The sequence below is a fragment of the Argopecten irradians genome, chromosome 12, assembly GCF_041381155.1.
Source record: "Argopecten irradians isolate NY chromosome 12, Ai_NY, whole genome shotgun sequence".
NCBI lineage: Eukaryota > Metazoa > Mollusca > Bivalvia > Pectinida > Pectinidae > Argopecten > Argopecten irradians.
This window is the reverse complement of record NC_091145.1, coordinates 18,972,422-18,992,293: the sequence shown is the minus strand read 5'-3', so window position 1 is coordinate 18,992,293 and position 19,872 is coordinate 18,972,422. Positions and strand designations below refer to the sequence as shown.

Below are 19,872 nucleotides of genomic sequence, written 5' to 3'. Positions count from 1 at the left end.
TATGGCTTTTTCAACCATCTCAAACTGCGGCGATCTTTAAACTAATAAATTTTGCCTTAAACAAATATCTAACAAAGAACACCCTTACACCTATCTCCAATCACTTGCTCAGAAATTATAATAATAAATATCAAAACTGCAGTCAACATATATTGATCTCCTCACCGTTCTCTACTGACGAATAGCCAGGCTCCGCCTCCCAAGATTTTGTGTAGCTGGCTGAGTGGATTGCGTGGAAAGATCTCAGCACAGTTTTATCTGTCCTATATCTTTATATTCCTTAACCCCTCATAAATAACAAACTCACACCTGATTCATCTGACCCTTGCGAGATCTTCTCTCTATTCACAAAAAGTGATAAAACCAGATGTGTTCCGAGTATCACCTCATCTCGATAACGAGGTGGTACATTACTAGAAAGACTCCACAAAACGTCATTTTCATTTTATCGATCAGCATCCAAAATTGCCTTGATAAGCGAGGTAAGGGTTAGAGATTATTTTTAACGATTTTTATCTTCTCAATTACCACCAAAAAATATAGCAGGTGTCACTTCGATAGATTAAGTTATTTCAAGTGCCTATAATTAGTTATTTGTCAAGTCTAGTACGACCTATTTTTCAAGGCCTTTTATATCTCAAGGCCCATATAATCAACATTCAAAGAGGCCTTTCAAGGCAGACACTCAAACAATTCCACGGCCTTTTCAAGCCTGATGAGCTGAGACCCTGAGCATATATCAAGTTATAATACTATATTATATATTATATACCATTTTGTACATAGAATAAATAAGATGAGAATAGTAGAATATCCTTGTGATGGAGTTCAATATTACGACAAAAACAAAAAATTAAAACAAATCTGCAATCCGTAGCGCTTTTTGCGGCTTGCGCCGCTATCAAGAACACTCATTAAACATCCCCTGAAGAGCAGCGGTGGTGCTGCGAAAGTACTTAGGGATTTTGCAGATTTTGTTTTAATTTTGTTTTTTTTCATATATAAACATGTAAAAGTGAAATAAAAACAAATAACAGAACTGACCAGTTACGAAAAGCGGTCGCATTAACTAGTCAGTGCGTTTTTGGTTTTTATTTTCTTATGCTTTTTTGTCCGAAAGGATTTTTACCCCAAAGCAAAATTTTATGGATCACAACCCAGAGGTGAGGAGAAGCTTGTGGGTAACATTGTTGGGGTCACATTGTAACCCCCAAGGCCACCACAGCCCCTAACACTAGCTTAGATTCTAATAAAGACTGTCTAAAGACAATAAATAACAGTTGTAAACAATGTGCTAGTTTAGCGCGTACAATTGGTGCCTAATTAACGCTAAGTGGTTAAATCCTCAATATTCTCTCTTATTAACTTTTCATAATGCCTTCGATCTTAATCTGCCCACATTAGCAACCCCTTCATCAGTGTTATTTTGAACGTAATATATGAATTAAATTTTGATGGCTTCATGCCTTTTTTATATTAACTTTGCAAAAATCTTTCCAGTAAAAGTATCGTGTATTGCATGATAAGGCCATTTTCCATAATTTTTTTGTTATACTATAAAAACACTAAATCTATTCGGTTCCTTTCATTTGTTTTAAAACTATATCTTAAAATATTTTTTGAGCTTATACCTTCAAGCTGTGATGTGGGATTTTAGTTCTACTTTCCACACCCATCCCCCCTTTGAATCTGTTTTTTTCAAATTTGTTCTCTTTCAATGTGGATGATCAAATGAGTCCCTGTTCAGATGGAGAGTGACTAGACCTCATCAACCTTACTAACACACACAAAACAGCTTATCAATAGGAAATTATGTTAGTATGTTTCTAATGTTACATAGTAAGAATTTACTATGACTGCAGGCTTTTTAAAATTAATTTAATTTCCAATTTTATTTTTCATATTTCAAACTACGCGAAACAAAGAGAAATCCACAGAGGGATCTTATGATTGGCGCACCAAATATTTGATTCTATATTGAACAATTTAAGAGGGATTCTTTTCTCTGCTTTTCAAACTTCGGGGGGGGGGGGGGGGGGGTTGGGGCGAATATCAAATCCAAGATGTCAGCCATCTTGAAGACCAATTGGTCCCAAAATGCAATATGCTCAACTAGGGCCATAGGAACCTACATATGGAATTTGAGACAGATCCCTTGACTACTTTCCAAGAAATAGTTGTAACAATATTTTAACTATCAAAATCAAAGATGGTGGCTGGTCAGCCATCTTGTTGACAGATTGGTCCCGAAATGCAATATGTACAATTGTAGGGCCCTAGGGGAACCAACATATGCAATTTAAAGTGCATGTACACAAAACAGAAAATAATATTTTGATATGTTATTTTTTAGCTCACCTGGCCCAAAGGGCCGGTGAGCTTATGTCATGGTGCGGCGTCCGTCGTCCGTCCGTCGTCTGTCGTCCTGTCCGTCAAATTTCCTTTAAATCGCTACTAGTCATAGAGTTCTGCATGGATTGTAACCAAATTTGGCCACAAACATCCTTAGGGGAAGGGGAACAGAACTTGTATAAATTTTGGCTCTGACCCCCCAGGGGCAGGAGGGGCGGGGCCCAATAGAGAAAATAGAGGTAAATCTAATAAATCGCTACTTGTCCTAGAGTTCTGCATCGATTGTAACCAAATTTGGACCAGAAACATCCTTGGGGAAGGGGGAACAGAACTTGTATAAATTTTGGCTCTGACCCCCCCCATCCAGGGGGGCAGGAGGGGTGGGGTCCCCTTATATGGGGAAATAGAGGTTAAATCCTCTCTACAATCGCTACTAGTCCTAGAGTTTCTACATGAATTGTAACCAAATTTGGCCACAAACATCCTTGGGGAAGGCGGGAACACAGAACTGTATAAATTTTGTTTGCTCTGTTTCCCCATCCTAGGGGGCAGGAGGGGCAGAACTTGTAGGGCCGCAATAGAGGGATTTAGGGTTAATATTAAAATACCTTCAGAAAAGAAACAAATGAAATTTGTATCAGAACATTTCTTGGCATCCAAACGCAGGTGAGGCGATACAAGGGCCTCTTGTTCTTGTTCAGTTACAAAAGTTATTTTATACTATTACCACAATAGAAAAGTTATGAGCTTCTATTTTTACTTCAAGATAAAAATATTAAAGTATAATTAATTGCTTTCCAAAAAAATTCCATATATATATAGCACTATACATGTATATGTATATCTGGAATGAAGTGCTGATTGTGCATGCACCAAAAGCATAATGAATTATTTTTTGTGTTAATCAGACATATGTATACACTATTAAACACCAATTATTGTTCAAATGATGAGTATCGTTTATTGCCCTGTAGGCGGTGGAGCATCTTTAAGTGTTAAATAATTTGACAATATTAGATCAACTAGTTTCAATTTTCTCCTCAATATACCCTGCTAAAGCTGGAGACCAAAGAATTGAAAACTGGCAGTGATAAAGTTTTAAAACAGCTTATCATCAGATAAAAAAGAAACGAAGATCTTTGATGATAACAACAGCCAAAAGACATTCTGTTATAGCTCATCCTCCCCGTATCCACAGCTGCAGCTCATAGGTAGGGTTACGCTGGCCAACTTTCAGGAACAATATTTAGAATTAAGGTATTCTTTAACTTAGAATTCTTCATAGGACAATCTGATTAAAACCAGACATTTGATTATACACCCTGATACTATATGTTCCAGATGTACTGGAACATACAGTATCAGGGTGAGTAATCAAAAATCTGGTTTAAATCACAATTAACCCAGAGGTGGAGAGCTTGTGGTAACATGTTTGGGACATTGTAACCCCAAGGTCACCACAGCCCCAACACTAGCTAGATCTATAAAGACTTCTAAACAATTAATAACAGTTAAACAATGTGATATTTAGCGCTACAAATGGTGCCATATTAACACGCGTAGTGGTAAATCCGCAATACAATATTTAAATTTTATAGCTGCATCTTGTTGATCCTTAGCTGACAACTTATCACCCCTTAGGTGAACCAACATATCAATTTGAAGTATATCTGATATAATATTTTGTATATGCCTTTTTATATACTTGCAATTTCCAGGAAACTTTATTGTCATTGCATGTAGGTAAAATTTAGTATTTTTGTTCTACTTAAACGACTAGTCTAACAGTTCCTGAATTTCATTGCCAAATTAGGGGAACAGAACTTGTATATTTATGCTTACCTTCAAAGCTGTGAGTGTGAGCCCAATAGGAAAATAATTAAATCTAATAACCCCTTTGTATCTGTCAAAAAAATTTGTTTTCTTCATTGATACATCAAAGTCCTGTTCTCTGACCCCCCCCCATGGAGAGTGAAGACTCATATAATCCTATAAACAACAAAAGTTATATCAATATGGATTATGTAGTACAAATTTCAAATCCTTTACAGAATTCATTTTTCTGACCCAACTGCAGAGGCAAATTTAAATTAGGTAAATTAATACAATTTTATTTTTAATATTCAACTACAACGAATATCCTAGAGGGAGGGGAACTTGGCGCCCAAAAATATTATCTATCCCCCTTATGTGACAATTTAACAGAGGGATCACCCCTTTTAATTTAGAGGATAATTTTAATACTTCAAAGTTATCAAAACTTGTCCAACATGTCAGCCAGCATTGTAGATAATTGGTCTCTTTTATTCAAATCAGTTACAAAAGTTAACTGGCCAATTGGGCCTACATATGGAATCTATTGGGACATATTTGAATTACTTTCCAAAACATTTGTAATAATATCAATTATAACTATCAAAATCAAAGATGGTGGCTGGTCAGCCATCTTGTTGACAGATTGGTCCCGAAATGCATATGTACAATTGTAGCCAATTTTGAGTTCAAATGCCCAAGGGGAACCAACATATGCAATTTAAAGTGCATGTACACAAAACAGAAAATAATGATTTTGATAGTTATTTTTCTTTTTAGCTCTACACCTGGCCCAAAGGGTAATATTGAAAAATAGGCAGTTATGTCAAAGCGTCAGTATCATCAGATGGTTCCGCGAAGACCGTTGTGATTTGTGCCAACAGCAATGGGGTAATCGTGAAATAACATTTCCTTTAAATCGCTACTAGTCATAGAGTTCTGCATGAAATTGTAACCAATAATTTGGCCACAAAAACATCCTAAGAATTCCTTTATAGGACAAGATTAAAACAGTAACAAACTTGTATAAATTTTAACTGGAACTATCAAGTAGTTATCAACCCAACAAAAAGGGTTTTGTGGGAGGGCGAGGTTAGAAATAGGAAAATAATAAGGTAAATTATAATTAAATCGCTACTTGTCCTAGAGTTCAATGGTTGCCTAATAGAGTAACACAGCCCTATCAAAATCAAAGATTGTCAAACCATATTGTTATGATTGACCTTTGTAATCATCCTTACTGGGAAGTGGGGAACAGAAGAGTATAAATTTTGGCTAGTTATTTTTTGACCTCCCCCCCATTGGGGCCCTTATGTCATGGTTCCGTACCGGGTCAGGTCTAGGGTCCAATAATGGGGATAAATGATGGTACTAGTCATAGATGAATTGTAAAGAGAAATTTGGCCACAAAATTCTTAAAATGAAATATAAATTGTCGCAGGTGGGGCTGGGGGCCCAATAGGGAAACTTAGTTTTTAGGGGTAAATCTAATATGTAAATTACTTGTTCTGCATGGATTGTAATATTTAACCAAATTTGGCAGTACAAACATCCTTGGGGGGAAGGGGAACAGAACTTGTGTATAAATTTTGGCTCTGACCCAACAGGGGCAGGAGGGGTGAGTAAATCCTAAATTGATACTCTTGGCCCAAACTTCATTTTGTCAATAGAGGGAAACACTTCCTATAAATGTTTAATCACATAGGGGGTTTAGGCCACTAGAGTATTTTACATGCTTGGATTGTGACCAAAATTTGGCCATAAACATCCTAAACAATGGGGGAAGGGGAACAGAACTTGTATAAATTTTGGCTCTGTCCCCATGGGGGCAGGAGGGGTGGGGCCCAATAGGAGATTTTAGAGGTTAATATTAAAATACCTTCAGAAAAGAAACAATGAACTTGTATTCAGAACATTTCTTGGCATTCAAACCAGGTGAGCGATACAGGCCCTATGGGCCTCTTGTTTTCAGTTACACAAAGTTATTTTTATACTATTACCACCATAGAAAAGTTTGAGCTTCTCTATTTTTACTTCAAGATAAAAATATTAAAGATAATTAATTGCTTCCCAAAAACATTCTGTATATATTATATATAAAGCACTATACATGTATATGTATATCTGGAATGAAGTGCTGATTGTGCATGCACCAAAAGCATAATGAATTATTTTTTGTGTTAATCAGACATATGTATACACTATTAAACACCAATTATTGTTCAAATGATGAGTATCGTTTATTGCCCTGTAGGCGGTGGAGCATCTTTAAGTGTTAAATAATTTGACAATATTAGATCAACTAGTTTCAATTTTCTCCTCAATATAGTCTGCTAAAGCTGCGACCAAAGAATTGAAAACTGGCAGTGATAAAGTGTCATAAACAACGAGTCACATCAAAAGCGAAGATACGAGAGTAACTTTGATGATAACGAACCAGCCAAAGTGATGAAAGAACAAAGTGAGCGTAGTTAAAAGTACAGGCTCGACCCCGGTATCGCAGCACGCTTGCAGCCTCATCGTGGGGCGAGGCTTGGTAAGGGTTACGCTGCTGACTGGGCCCAACTTTCCCAGGAACCAAATTTTATTAAGAATTAAGGGTATTCTTAAACGATAGACATTCTATTCATAGGACAATCTGGATTAAAAACCAGACAATATGATTATACTTACATGATACTAACAATGTATCACAGTTTGTAACATGGAAACATACATTAATCATGTTTGAAGCTATGTGAGTGGGAGTAAGAGTTAACGGTATCAATATAGCTGTCTCAGGTTTAAATCACATACAGACCCAGGAGAGTGGAGGAGCTTGAGTGGCTAACCATGTTGGGGGAAATTTGTAACACCTAGAGTGCACACCAACAGCCCCAAACAACAAGCTAGAATCTATTACGGACTTCTCCTAAAAAAATTTAATAACAGATAAACAAACGTTGATACTTTAGCGGCAAGCATATGTGTGACCAAACTTATCTGATAGTGTACAAATTCCGCAAATTCCATAATAAAAATTTTAATAATGCATCGAACTTATCTGACTACCGTTATCAACCGCCCTATATATGTGTCTATCTTGACGTATTATTATGATTAAGTTTGATGCACTTATTATAATTACTTTGCAACTTTTCGCATGGAAGATATGTGTATCTTGCATGTAGGGCCATTACTTATTTTTTGTTCTACTTAAACACTCAGCTATCGTTCCTTCTCATATTGCGTTATTTTAACAATAACTTTGTCGTATTTCATCGCCTTTTACGTTCATCAAGCAGATAGTGTAATTTATTCTCTTTCAACCACCTTTGTATCAGTCAAATTCTGTTTTCTTCATCTTGGTCTTGATCCAAGTCCTGTTTCAAGATGGAAGATGTGATTTAGACGTCATAACTATTAAGCGTAACACACGAAAAGACAAGATCAATAGATTATGTAGTATGTTAGTATTGTTCTAATGTTACGATTGAGTAATTAAGATTTCTATGACTGCAGTTCGTTTTTAAATTAAGATTAATAACAATTTTATGTTTTAAATATTTCAACTACAACTAGAGATTCCCTAGAGGGATCTTGGCGCCCACACCACCCAGAGGATTGATCTATATGTGACAATTTAAAGAGACAGGATCTTTTCTAATCTGCTAGCGTTTCAAACTTCAAATATCAAAAATCCAAGATGTCAAGCGACCATCTTGTAGACCAATTGGGTAAAAAATGCAATCATATACACAACTAGGGCATGGAACCTACATATTGGAATTTGAGACAGATCCCTTTAGACTACTTTCAAGAAATAGTGTGTAACAATATTTTTTAACTATCAAAAAATCAAGATGGTGGCTGGTCAGCCATCTTGTTGACAGATTGGTCCCGAAACTGCAATATGTACTAAGTTGTAGTGGCCCTAGGGGAACCAACATATGCCAATTTAAAGTGCATGTACACAAAACAGAAAAATAATATTTTGATATTATGTTATTTTTTTTTATCTCCTGACCAGAATGTTGGGAAAAACCGCATCAAAATCATAGCCAATATTGACCCTTTTGGCCCCGCCCCTCATAGGCCCCTAGGGGGTCAGCCCAACCATTTTTATACAATTTTCAGTCAGTAGCCCATAAGAATGCTACCAGTCAAATTTTGTTAAATTAAAACAAGAGGTTATATGGAGAAGAAGTCGATTGTTGACGGGTGCGACCGAAAGTCACGGACGATGGACGTCACAGTTTTGCACAAGCTTACCTTGGTCCTTCCTTTTTCAATCTGTAATACTTTCCTATGAACAATCTGATTTAAACCAGATTTTTGATTACTCACCCCCCTGATTACTGTATGTTCCAGTACATCTGGAACATATAGTATCAGGGTGTATAATCAAATGTCTGGTTTTTGTTAATCAGATTGTCCTATATGAATGAAATTCTAAGTTTTTCAGAATACCTTAATTATCTAAATATTGTTCCATTGAAAAACAATTGGCCAAGCGTAATAACACTTACTCTCAGATGAGCTTGCAGCGCAAAGCTGTGGTTACGGGAGAGAGCTGTCTTACTTTTACAGAATTGTAGTCTTCATCACTGATGTTTTGTTAATCATCAAAGATCTTGGTTTTCTTTCTTCGTTTCTTGATTTCGCGATGATGAGCTGTTGTTTTTCTATTCCATACCACTTTTTATGACACTATCAGTTTGTCAATTCTTTGGTCGTTTAGCTTTTCTCGCAGCTTTAGCAGAAGCACAGACGATATTGACGGAGCCGGAAGTAAGGGAACAAATTGGAAACTAGTTGTAATCTAATGATTGTCAAATTTATTTATCACTTTGTTAAAGATGTGCTCTCACCCGCCATACATGACAGGCAATAAAAACGATACCTCATCATTTGAACAATAATTGGTGTGTTTAATAGTGTATACATATGTCTGATTAACACAAAAAATAATTCATTTTGCTTTTGGTGCATGCAACAATCAGCCACTTCATTCCAGATATACATATACATGTATAGTGCTATATATATATATGGAATTTTTTTTGGAAAAGCAATTAATTATCTTTAATATTTTTATCTTGCAGTAAAAATAGAAGCTCAAACTTTTCTATGGTGGTAATAGTAGTATAAAAATAACTTTTGTAACTGAAGGAAAATGTTTAATTTGATTTATCTGCTCCTATTTTGATAGAGAAAAAATACCATTGGTCAGCAGTGGAGCACCTTTAAACTATAATATTGATTCTGCTTTTGATTACATAACACAAAATATATTTGATCCTGTAAGTACTATGGTTCTAATGAGCCACATTTTAATAGCTTTTAATAATTATTCACCACCAAAAGTTACCAACATTTTGAGAACTAATTATTTTTAATACTTATCCTGATCAGAAGTAAAATATATAAGAAGCTCAAACTTTTCAATGGTATAGTAATGGTGTAAATTAATCAATGTTTTAATTTGTAAATGAAGAAAAAATGCCAATTTGTCTTCTCTATTTTTGATAGAAAAAAAATAATTTGTTTAGAATCTATAAATATGTTGTGTAGGAGATTTACTTACCATGGGGAAGTTATATGTACTGGGTGAGTAAGAAGATGAATCATTAAATGATTCTGTACTGGGGGTAACTTACCATGGGGAAGTTATATGAACTGGGTGTGTAAGAAGATAAATCATTAAATGATTCTGTACTGGGGGTAGCGGCGTCTTCTCCAACATCATCCATCTTCTTGCCAGTATCTTTTTCTGCTCTGTTTTTAGGACCTGGGTTATCTTTCTCAGATGTGTCTAAACTAGTACTGCAAAAATAAAACAATATTTCACTTTGTTCAAACCTAAATCATTTCACAGGAACCTCTGTGTGGATGCCACCAACATTAATCTAATTTAGCGACTATTGCATTTGTTTGTTGTTGTAACCTCATGATCTTAGGCCATCAATATAAAATTTTTAATACTTAGTCATGTATGTTGTTGTTTCCGAAAGGTATAGGGCCCTTAAAGCAAGCTTAAAAGATTAACTTACACTTCACATGTGTATAAGGGCTGGTAATTATATATGTGGGAACATTTTAATCACTCATGATCACCCAATGTGCCTCTTGATCAAATGATATGGAAAATTGGATTAACACAAGTAAAACACTATTGCATACTTACTTTGACATCATTGTTGAATCAGTTGAGAATGGCTTTAGAGTGTTTCCCAATCACCACACTGTTAGCACCATACACGTTAATTGTTGATGGAACCTCAGCGGCCGCCATTTGGACTCTGTTGGTGGCTGCGGTGGCTCATAGTGATGGTGATGGTGGACGGTCAATATAGGTATCTGGTCAGCACCTTAAAATGGAAGAGCAAATGATACAGGAAAGTGGTTAAAATTTGAAAGGATGAGCACCTTAAATGGAAGAAAAAAACATATAGGGCATCTGGTTAAAATCAACACATTATAATGGAAGAGGAAAGCATATAGGGCATCTGGTTAAAATCAACACATTATAATGGAAGAGGAAAGCATATAGGGCATCTGGTTAAAATCAACACATTATAATGGAAGAGGAAAGCATATAGGGCATCTGGTTAAAATCAACACATTATAATGGAAGAGGAAAGCATATAGGGCATCTGGTTAAAATCAACACATTATAATGGAAGAGGAAAGCATATAGGGCATCTGGTTAAAATCAACACATTATAATGGAAGAGGAAAGCATATAAGGGCATCTGGTTAAAATCAGCACCTTAACATGGATGTAATCAAAGTACTGAAAGTACTAAATGGCTCGGTCTCGAGGATAGGAGGAATATATTTCTAAGGTCAATACTACTGTAGTTTTGTACAATAAGAAATAAATTTGGATGGTGTTCCTTCCAGTTTTGAAACTTTTGAGGATTCCTTGGACACAGGTGTAAAATAAGAGAACATACTAAAATCTTGGTAAGGATTCCTATGATTCACTAGTTATAATGTCAAATGATTTTATAACACCTTTAGCATTTTCCTTGTTAATTTGATGTTAATGAAAATATCCATTCTTAAGACTATTTGTCATCAAGTTCCTGGGACAACCACGTATCAGTTAACAAGTATTGGTTTTGCAGAGAAGTCAGCAGAAAGAAAGACGAGGCAAACTTTTCTATGTCAAAAAAGTCTTAAATATAGAATATGTCTGTCATCTCTTGAAGACTTATCAATATCACCATGTGATATTTTTTAATAAATTGGTCAATTGGTCTACTCTTAACAAGTTTTGTAATTATTTTTTGTAAAACAGCAAGTTGATTGATATACATTGTATCCGAACTTCAATTCAAAAAAACCCGTGATAACTTGTTAGCTCACACCATAGGACCATGAAATTGTTTGTACACTTTCTTAACTTCAGGATTGTGTTTTACAAAAAATTACAAATGAATTTTCAAAACTACCGGATTTTATTTTTAAACCCCCCCCCATCCCCCCACAACCCCCCCCAACCCCTGATGAAAAAAAACAAAAAAACAAACAACCCATATTACAAGTGAATCAAAAAACAAACAAACACGAAAACATTTCAAAAAACAAACAAACTTTAAGATTACAATTCTTTATTTCCGGCCTTATAAATAGCAAACACCGATTTAATTGTTTTGTTTCAGCAGTTTTTTTCCCCTTTCTTTAAAAACGCTACCATTAACATTATTTTCTGTACCTAGATATGTAAACAATTCTTATAAATCTAATTCTGTATTCCATAACATCAACTGGTGTTGTTGTACCGATTTACGTCTTGAGAATATCACAATTTTGTTTCAGTCTGATAAAGTTCTAATTTCCATGTTATGCAATATTGTTAAAATTCATGTAACATTTGTTGTAGACCATCAGATATTTCTGATATCATAACAGTGTTATTGACAAATAATATGATAAAAAGTTTTGGATATATTCCAATATCATATACCGTAAAAACTGGTATAATTTGCGCAGGTACTTTTGTTTGTTTTCTTTTATTGGCCACCGTAACCTGAAACTGAAATATCTAGCAGATGTCCAAAACATCGGCGGTCTGGTCCGCCGTACTCCGTGCACATGTCAATGTTTTAAGATATTACACATGAATAGTAATCAGGAATATTTTGAAAAGAGTAGAATATATTTACTTAAATTGGCACAATAAGTAATTAGTGTGTTTGAGATCATTAACAATCAACAGCAATCAGCTAGCGGATACATAGTTTAGCTTGCAACAATCACAGGTGTGCATAATTTGTCAAGATTTGTAAGACAAAATATTTTTTTCCACCAGGTAAGATTCTAAGTCATAAAGGTAGATTGAAAATAGGAAGGGAGATAAAATAACCAGATAAATATTTGTAGCGGGATCAGACTGGGTTGATTATCGGTGATCAGGTAGCTCAGTCGAAAGAGCTACATTTTCTTCTCTCCTACCAACGGTTGTGGTGTTTGAAAGGGTCTCGTATGTATTCAAAAAAGGAGGGAGGAGTGTAGCGGGACTGGACTGGGTCGATTATCGATGACCAGGTAGTTCAGTCGGTAGAGCACTCAGCTAGTGTTCGGAGAGTCCCGGGATCGAATCCCGGTCTTGCCGCTACATTTTCTCCTCCCCTGTTACATATGGTACCATACTCTGCATGTAGATATTCAAGGTAAATCAACAATGTTCGCTGATCTTGCAGAATTGCCTTACCAGTGTTATAATGAATGTAGTAAATGTATGTCTCATTGGTGTGATTAATTTAAAGGCAGTTCATGTGTGTGACCGAAAAAAAGGTAAAATCAATACTTTCAGAGTGATCAGGGAACATTGATAGTCAAGGCAGGGAAAACATAAGACGACCTGTGTTATACAAATTAATGTTTAATTGATTTTCATTAAATTGTCTCGAAGGTGATGATTGGTGTGTTTATGAACGATAATTAAGCTTAATATGTTTTTGACAAAAAATATAAACAGCTAATGTCCATATTGTGTTTTAAATTTAAATAATCTTTTATTTATTCATTTCATTTCAAGCATGTACATGTCAAAGAATATAAACAAATATCAGGTATATGCTTAAATCATATTACAGTTAAATTCACAATAAGGAATTTGAAGATGATGATAGTAATTATTTTCGGATTGAAAATGATTACAATATTAAGCTTCCACAGTTGAAAATTACTTCTTTTTGTTCACACAACAATTCTTCTCCTAGACTGTTTCCAGTTGAAATGATACATGCATGCTGACATTCACTGTAAAACATAAGGAAACAATAAATGTATTAACAGAGTAATTACTGAAATGACATTGTTCACACCCTAAGATGTAATCGCACTAAAAACAGTGATCATGTGGGCTTTTGTACGATTGCATTTGTAAGACTGTGCCAGGTGGTAGAGATTAGTTCCGCTCGAGTGATCACACAATGCAAGTGAGAGTCGGGAATATGTTTATGTAAGTTTTAATTGCTAATCTCTGATGCTTGTTGGTAAAATATAACTCAGGATAATTGCTAAACAATTAACAGTTTTCTCTACATTTTTACAAATTGAAACAGCTTTTTAAGTGCCGTTTTACGGAGGTTTTATGGAAGAATTATGTATGAAAAAGAGAATCGACATTTTCGTCGATCTAGTAGTTCAAAAAATATCACTTCGAGTTATATGAACATTCCATATATGATTTATGTCATTCGGCCAAAAATTTACTTCGTATTACCTAGTTTAATGAATATGCTGTATGTATATGATCAGAACGTCAAGCTCCTGTGGTGAAAATAACTAAAATGTTTTAAAAGTATGGTTTAGTGGTTTTACATGTGCTTTAATATGAAATTATGGATAATTATGGATGTGGTAAATATTCATACCTTATTAACTGCCGTTAGTTTTAAGATTACGCCACCTTGGACATTTACAAAATGTTCACCGTCTGTCACGTGCTATTTTATCAGTAGACCAAGTTTGTCCAAAATTTTGTTAGAGTTGTCTTTCTTCCATTGTAGTAAGGCCATGTGCCATAACACAGCCGTGATAAATGCATCTCCATTTCGCCATGGAATGTATTTGCTCCGAGACAAATTTGATTCAAATTACAAAATTCATTATGGTATCAATTTTGATGTTCGAGGTGAAATATTGATTTCATTTTTTTCCGTTGGGGAATAACCGTCTCTAATAGGGAGTAAACGTCTGGGGGGAACCAGCTTCGGAGCGAAGCATTTTTTGGGACGAAACGTCTTCATTCATTGTAAACACCATTTTTGGGGATGAAAAGTCTAGATACTTTGTAAACAATCAGGTAAAAATTTTCAAAAAGAAGATCTTTTGGATAGTGTATACAGTAAGGATATGAAAGCCGTAATATACTATTCCTATTTCAACTTAACCCGTTTTAACTTAAGTGGGTTCAACATTATTGCAATGTAACAATTACAGATAAAACACAGTGATTATAAGGAACGCATTTACAACCAATCAATGGTTATAACGTAGTGACTTTCATTCCCCGTCAAGGTTTCTGTAAGATGCCTGTAATAATTATATAACGAACTATGCTTATAACGAAGTGGTTTAGTTGGTCCTTAGAGGTTCGTTATAACCATCTTTTACTGTATTAAGGATGCTGTATTGTACTGCAGACACAATATGTATCGACAATTATTTTTTTATTACAGCTAGTGCTCGTACAAAGCCTGGTTATTTTGAGGATCAAGATTTTCGTGATTTCAACTAAACACAAAAAGGCTTTAAGGGCCGGTATATGATTTTGATTCAATTATTCTTTTAAAATGTCATGGATCAAATTTTCATGATCATTCGTAACAGTTTCCTGTGAAATTGCAAAAAAATATTCCCGCATATATAACCAGCTATATGATACTGAATTAGTAATATATTGTATACCTGTAAGTAGATTGAGTAGCTGGTTCTGAGAGCTGCCTACTGGGTTATCTTTTCTGTAAGGTGGGGGGTTGATTGGTGGGCTGCCATCAAATTCGCCTTTTGAGGGAGAATTGCCTGCCATAACTCCTCTGCCAACAGGCCGTCCCCTACCAGTATATGTTACTGTGTGTTCCATTACCTCACTTTCATGGTCGGCATTATCCTTTGTTTTCAACTTCTCATGAGGAGCATTTAAATGTACAGCTTCAGTACCTGAATCATTGACAAGATCTGATCCTGCATTATTAGGCTTTGAATCACATGTAACTGCATCAGTACAAAGCTGATCATCATTTTTTTGAGGGATCTGATTTTTGTTTTTCAATGCTGCTTCTGATGAATTGTTTGCTGCTTCACCAAAATCATTCACCAGACTTTTATCTTCCAGGCTTTCCTCCCCAGAGTCATTTTCTGGTTTGTTACGGCCGTCTGAAAGGCGTTGGGTTTTAACTTCAGTCAAAGAGTTGCGTCCAGATTGATATCCAGACTCTGTCATGATGCTGTCACAATGCTTTGAAGATTTTGTACGATCTGTTTCTAAATCACTTAAGATATCCTCATTGGGTTCAGCAGCTTCAGCACCAACTGGTTCTGCATTCTCTGATGTTTTGTGTGCATGTTGCTGATTATTGTATCCAGCAAGATCAGACTCTGAATTTTGTTCTGACACATTTAATCCAGACCTTGGATTATCTTTAGGGGCATTATCCTCCAGACTTGTCCCTCTAGAATTGATGCCTTCAATTACAGTTTTTGATGATGCTGAAAATAAAAATATTATTAAAACAGTTTAGAAAATATGTTTCTTACTCCAGGCATATAATTATGCAATCAAAAATATTGACACCAATACTTAAATAAAATATTGCTTACTTCATGTCTATTTCTAAATTCATTCTTCAGAAAAGGTCAACAGAAGTATCATGTTTCAAATTAATATCATACCTAGCTAACTATTATTTATTTTACATGTCTTTTAATTAAGGTAGGTCCATACTTTTGAAAATCGCGCCAATTCATATGACGCTATACCAGAAGTTGCGGAGGTTGTTTTGAATTCCAGAATGGTTTCGGATACGCCACGACATCACACTTGGATATTTTTTCAATAGGTGAAAATTGTCTGCATATAATATTGAATGTTTAAAATCATTAAATAAATCAAATAAAAGCAGTGAAGTGAAAATTATATGCTATCTCTGAGGTTTTTGCGGTCCCTGTCATAAATGGGAATGGATTTTTAAACACCGAAGTGCCGTTCGTCGCTATAAATCATAAGAGGGGACCCGGCCGGACCAAAATTCCGGAATTCTAAAAAAATCGCATACAAATTTCCTTTAAACACACAATTTGGAGAAAATCATAAAAACAAACAGACATAAACCAGATATAATATCACAAAACGTATGAACTGATGTGGAATTTTTTTTTGTGGCATGATTTTCAAAAAATGGTCAAATATGACCCATCTTATCACTGGATGAAATGGGGATAGGGTTGCGAGTTACAAACTTCAAGCTTACAAAATTGTGAAATTTTGATCGAGGACCCCTTGTTTTTATATGATATTTGAAAAATGTATTACCTTGGGCATATCATATACAAATATTGTGAAATTGACATGGGTTTTCATTTCCTTTTTGGCCTATTCATTGATTTTTTACGGGCGAAAATATGGCAAAACATGATAATTACGTATAGAAACGGTCCTGGGAAATAACAAAAATTAGTTAGCAATTGTAAAAATAAAAAGGTTTTGTATATTGTTCTATCGTAAGAAATTTAGGACAAAAAATCAACAGGATCGAGACTATACATTCACCCTAATATTACAGAAAACATAATTTTATGAATTTTTCTATTTTCGGTCAGCAAATTTGCATGGATGGTATATTTCAAGCTCAAATATCTCAAAAAGTAGTTCGAGAACACCCGTTTATCTTTACAGATTTAAAATCTACATGAAAAATGCAAGAAAATAAGACCTGTTAGAAAACAAGAGGCCCATGGGCCTGAACGGTCATCTGACTCATGGCACAAAATAACAAAGTCACAGTATAAGGTATTGGTTAACGATTAATATAAACAATACAAGGAACTCCTTAGTTGAATATGTAAGTTTCTGAAATAGGTAAATGTCATTTGTTGAACAAACTTGGTAGCCCTTCATCCACATATGGTTGTAACCCATTCAAGGATTAATATAAGTAGGAGTCAGATTTTAAAGCCAAATTTCAGCAAAGCTCCCATTTTGGACCTCCACCATACTATCCCCATGGGTCTTAGCTCGGTCCTTTATAAAATATTATTGTCCTCACCTAAAGTTCCCCCTTCTGAATCAATTAAAACCCCTATAGACCAATTTCCATTGAGATCAGAGACTGAACGCGAAAACAGGAAGTGGGCCAGCGGCCATCTTGGAATACCAAAATCTTTACAAAAATGTATGTATGTTGTTCGGCATCAATTAAAACCCCTATAGACCAATTTTCATTGAGATCGGAGACTGAAACCTTAAAACAGGAAGTGGGCCAGCGGCCATCTTGGAATACCAAAATCTTTACAAAAATGTTTGCATGTTGTTCAGCATCAATTAAAACCCCTATAGACCAATTTTCATTGAGATTGGAGACCGAAACCTGAAAACAGGACGTGGGCCAGCTAAAATGAATAAAATCAGCCTTTTTGGGGCCCCAGTCCTCAGCCCCTAGGGGTCGGACCAGACTCATTTATATAAAATATGATTGACCTTCCCCAATGATGTTTCACACCAAATATGGATGAAATTCATCCAAGGATGAAGGAGGAGTATGATTTAAAAGCTAAATTTAAGAAAATTTCCCCATTTGGGGCCCCACCCCTCAGCCCCTAAGGGTCTGACCAGGCTCATTTATATAAAAATATGATTGTCCTTCCCCAATGATTTTTAACACCAAATATAGATGAAGTCCATCCAAGGATGAAGGAGGAGTAGGATTTTAAAGCTAAAATTAAGAAAATTTGCCCTTTTGGGGCCCCACTCCTCAGCCCCTAGAGGTCAGACCAGGCTCATTTATATAAAATATGATTGCCCTTCCCCAATGATGTTTCACACCAAATATGGATGAAATCCATCCAAGGATGAAGGAGGAGTAGGATTTTAAAGCTTAAATTAAGAAAATTTGCCCTTTTGTCGCCCCAACCCCCAGCCCCTAGGGGTCAGACCTATCTCATTTATAAAAAAATAATTGTCCTTCCCCAATGATGTTTCACACTAAATATGGATGAAATCCATCCAAGGATGAAGGAGGAGTAGAATTTTAAAGCTAAAATAAGAAAATTTGCCCTTTTGGGGCCCCACCCCTCAGCCCCTAGGGGTCGGACCAGGCTCATTTATATAAAATATGATTGTCCTTCCCCAATAATGTTTCACACCAAATATGGATGAAGTCCATCCAAGGATGAAGGAGGAGTATGATTTTAAAGCTGAAATTAAGAAAATTTGCCCTTTTGGGGTCCCGCCCCTCTGACCCTAGGGGTCGGCCCAGGCTCATTTATATAAAATATGATTGTCCTTCCCTAATGAAGTTTCACACCAAATATGGATGAAATCAACTCAAGGATGAAGGAGGAGTAGGATTTTAAAGCTTAAATTAAGAAAATTTGCCCTTTTGGGGCCCCACCCCTCAGCCCCTAGGGGTCGGCCCAGGCTCATTTATATAAAATATGATTGTCCTTCCCCAATGATGTTTCAAACCAAATATGGATGAAATCCATCCAAGGGTGAAGGAGGAATAGGCTTTTGTATAAATAGTCTTACGCACGACGCACGGCGGACGGCGGACGGCGCACGGCGTCGGACAAAACACGATGACAATAGGTCATCCTGACCTTCGGTCAGATGACCTAAAAATGACATGGGTTTTCCCAAAAGTATGGAGCTACCTTTATAGACTAAATAATATGCGAGGTTTCAGATTACAGATGCTGTCATATAAAACATATCTTTGAAATGAAGGTTTTGTATGTGATCAAAAGAATGATATAAAATTTGTGTTCTTTTTATAATATGAGATTGTTTATATGTGACTTATCTTAAAGTTTCAATTTTTGCTAGCCAAATGTCACGAAAAAGAAAAACTTGTAAGACTTATTTATCTAATATGTACCTGGAAGTCCATCACTGCTTGGTTCCACGTCTCTTCCTTCCTGGTTTTCATTTACTGCACTGGGACTTGGCTTCAAAAGAAAAATTGAAATGACAAACTGATTATAACTTGAATGTAAATCAAGGAGGCAAACCCTTGCCACATCCGTCTTTTTGTAACAAAAGGGCATAACTCTGAAACAGGTGGAGTTATCTTGTTCAGATATAGATTACATTTATCTTTATGTATAAGGATTATTGCCACCAAGTTCCATTGAAATCTCTCTAGTAATTACTATAATATATGTTAGGGGAATCTGAATATAAAATCTGATAAAGATCTGATCCCTTTGGTACTTTCTGAGAAACATACGTAACAAGAATTTTGGATGGAAGGTTGGACCACAGCAAAATGTGATTTGAATAGCACGCCATCTGTCAATATTGACATAATTTCCATATTTTCAAAATTTAAGCATATTCAGTTTGGTTACCACATCAATTGTAGCTGCAATAATACACAACCAAAGCAATTTCTTGTTAACAGCAATGCTGCATCAATGATTGGAATTGTTTACCAAATGACATGAAGAAAATTCAAAGCTATCCAAACTTTAAACGAAATCTTGTCCAGTACT

At 35.5% G+C, this 19,872-nt stretch overlaps 1 pseudogene; it reads right to left on the bottom strand.

The window, feature by feature from the left end:
• LOC138304983 (uncharacterized) overlaps nt 1-19,872 on the bottom strand; it is a 32,161-nt pseudogene that overhangs the window by 6,970 nt on the left and 5,319 nt on the right.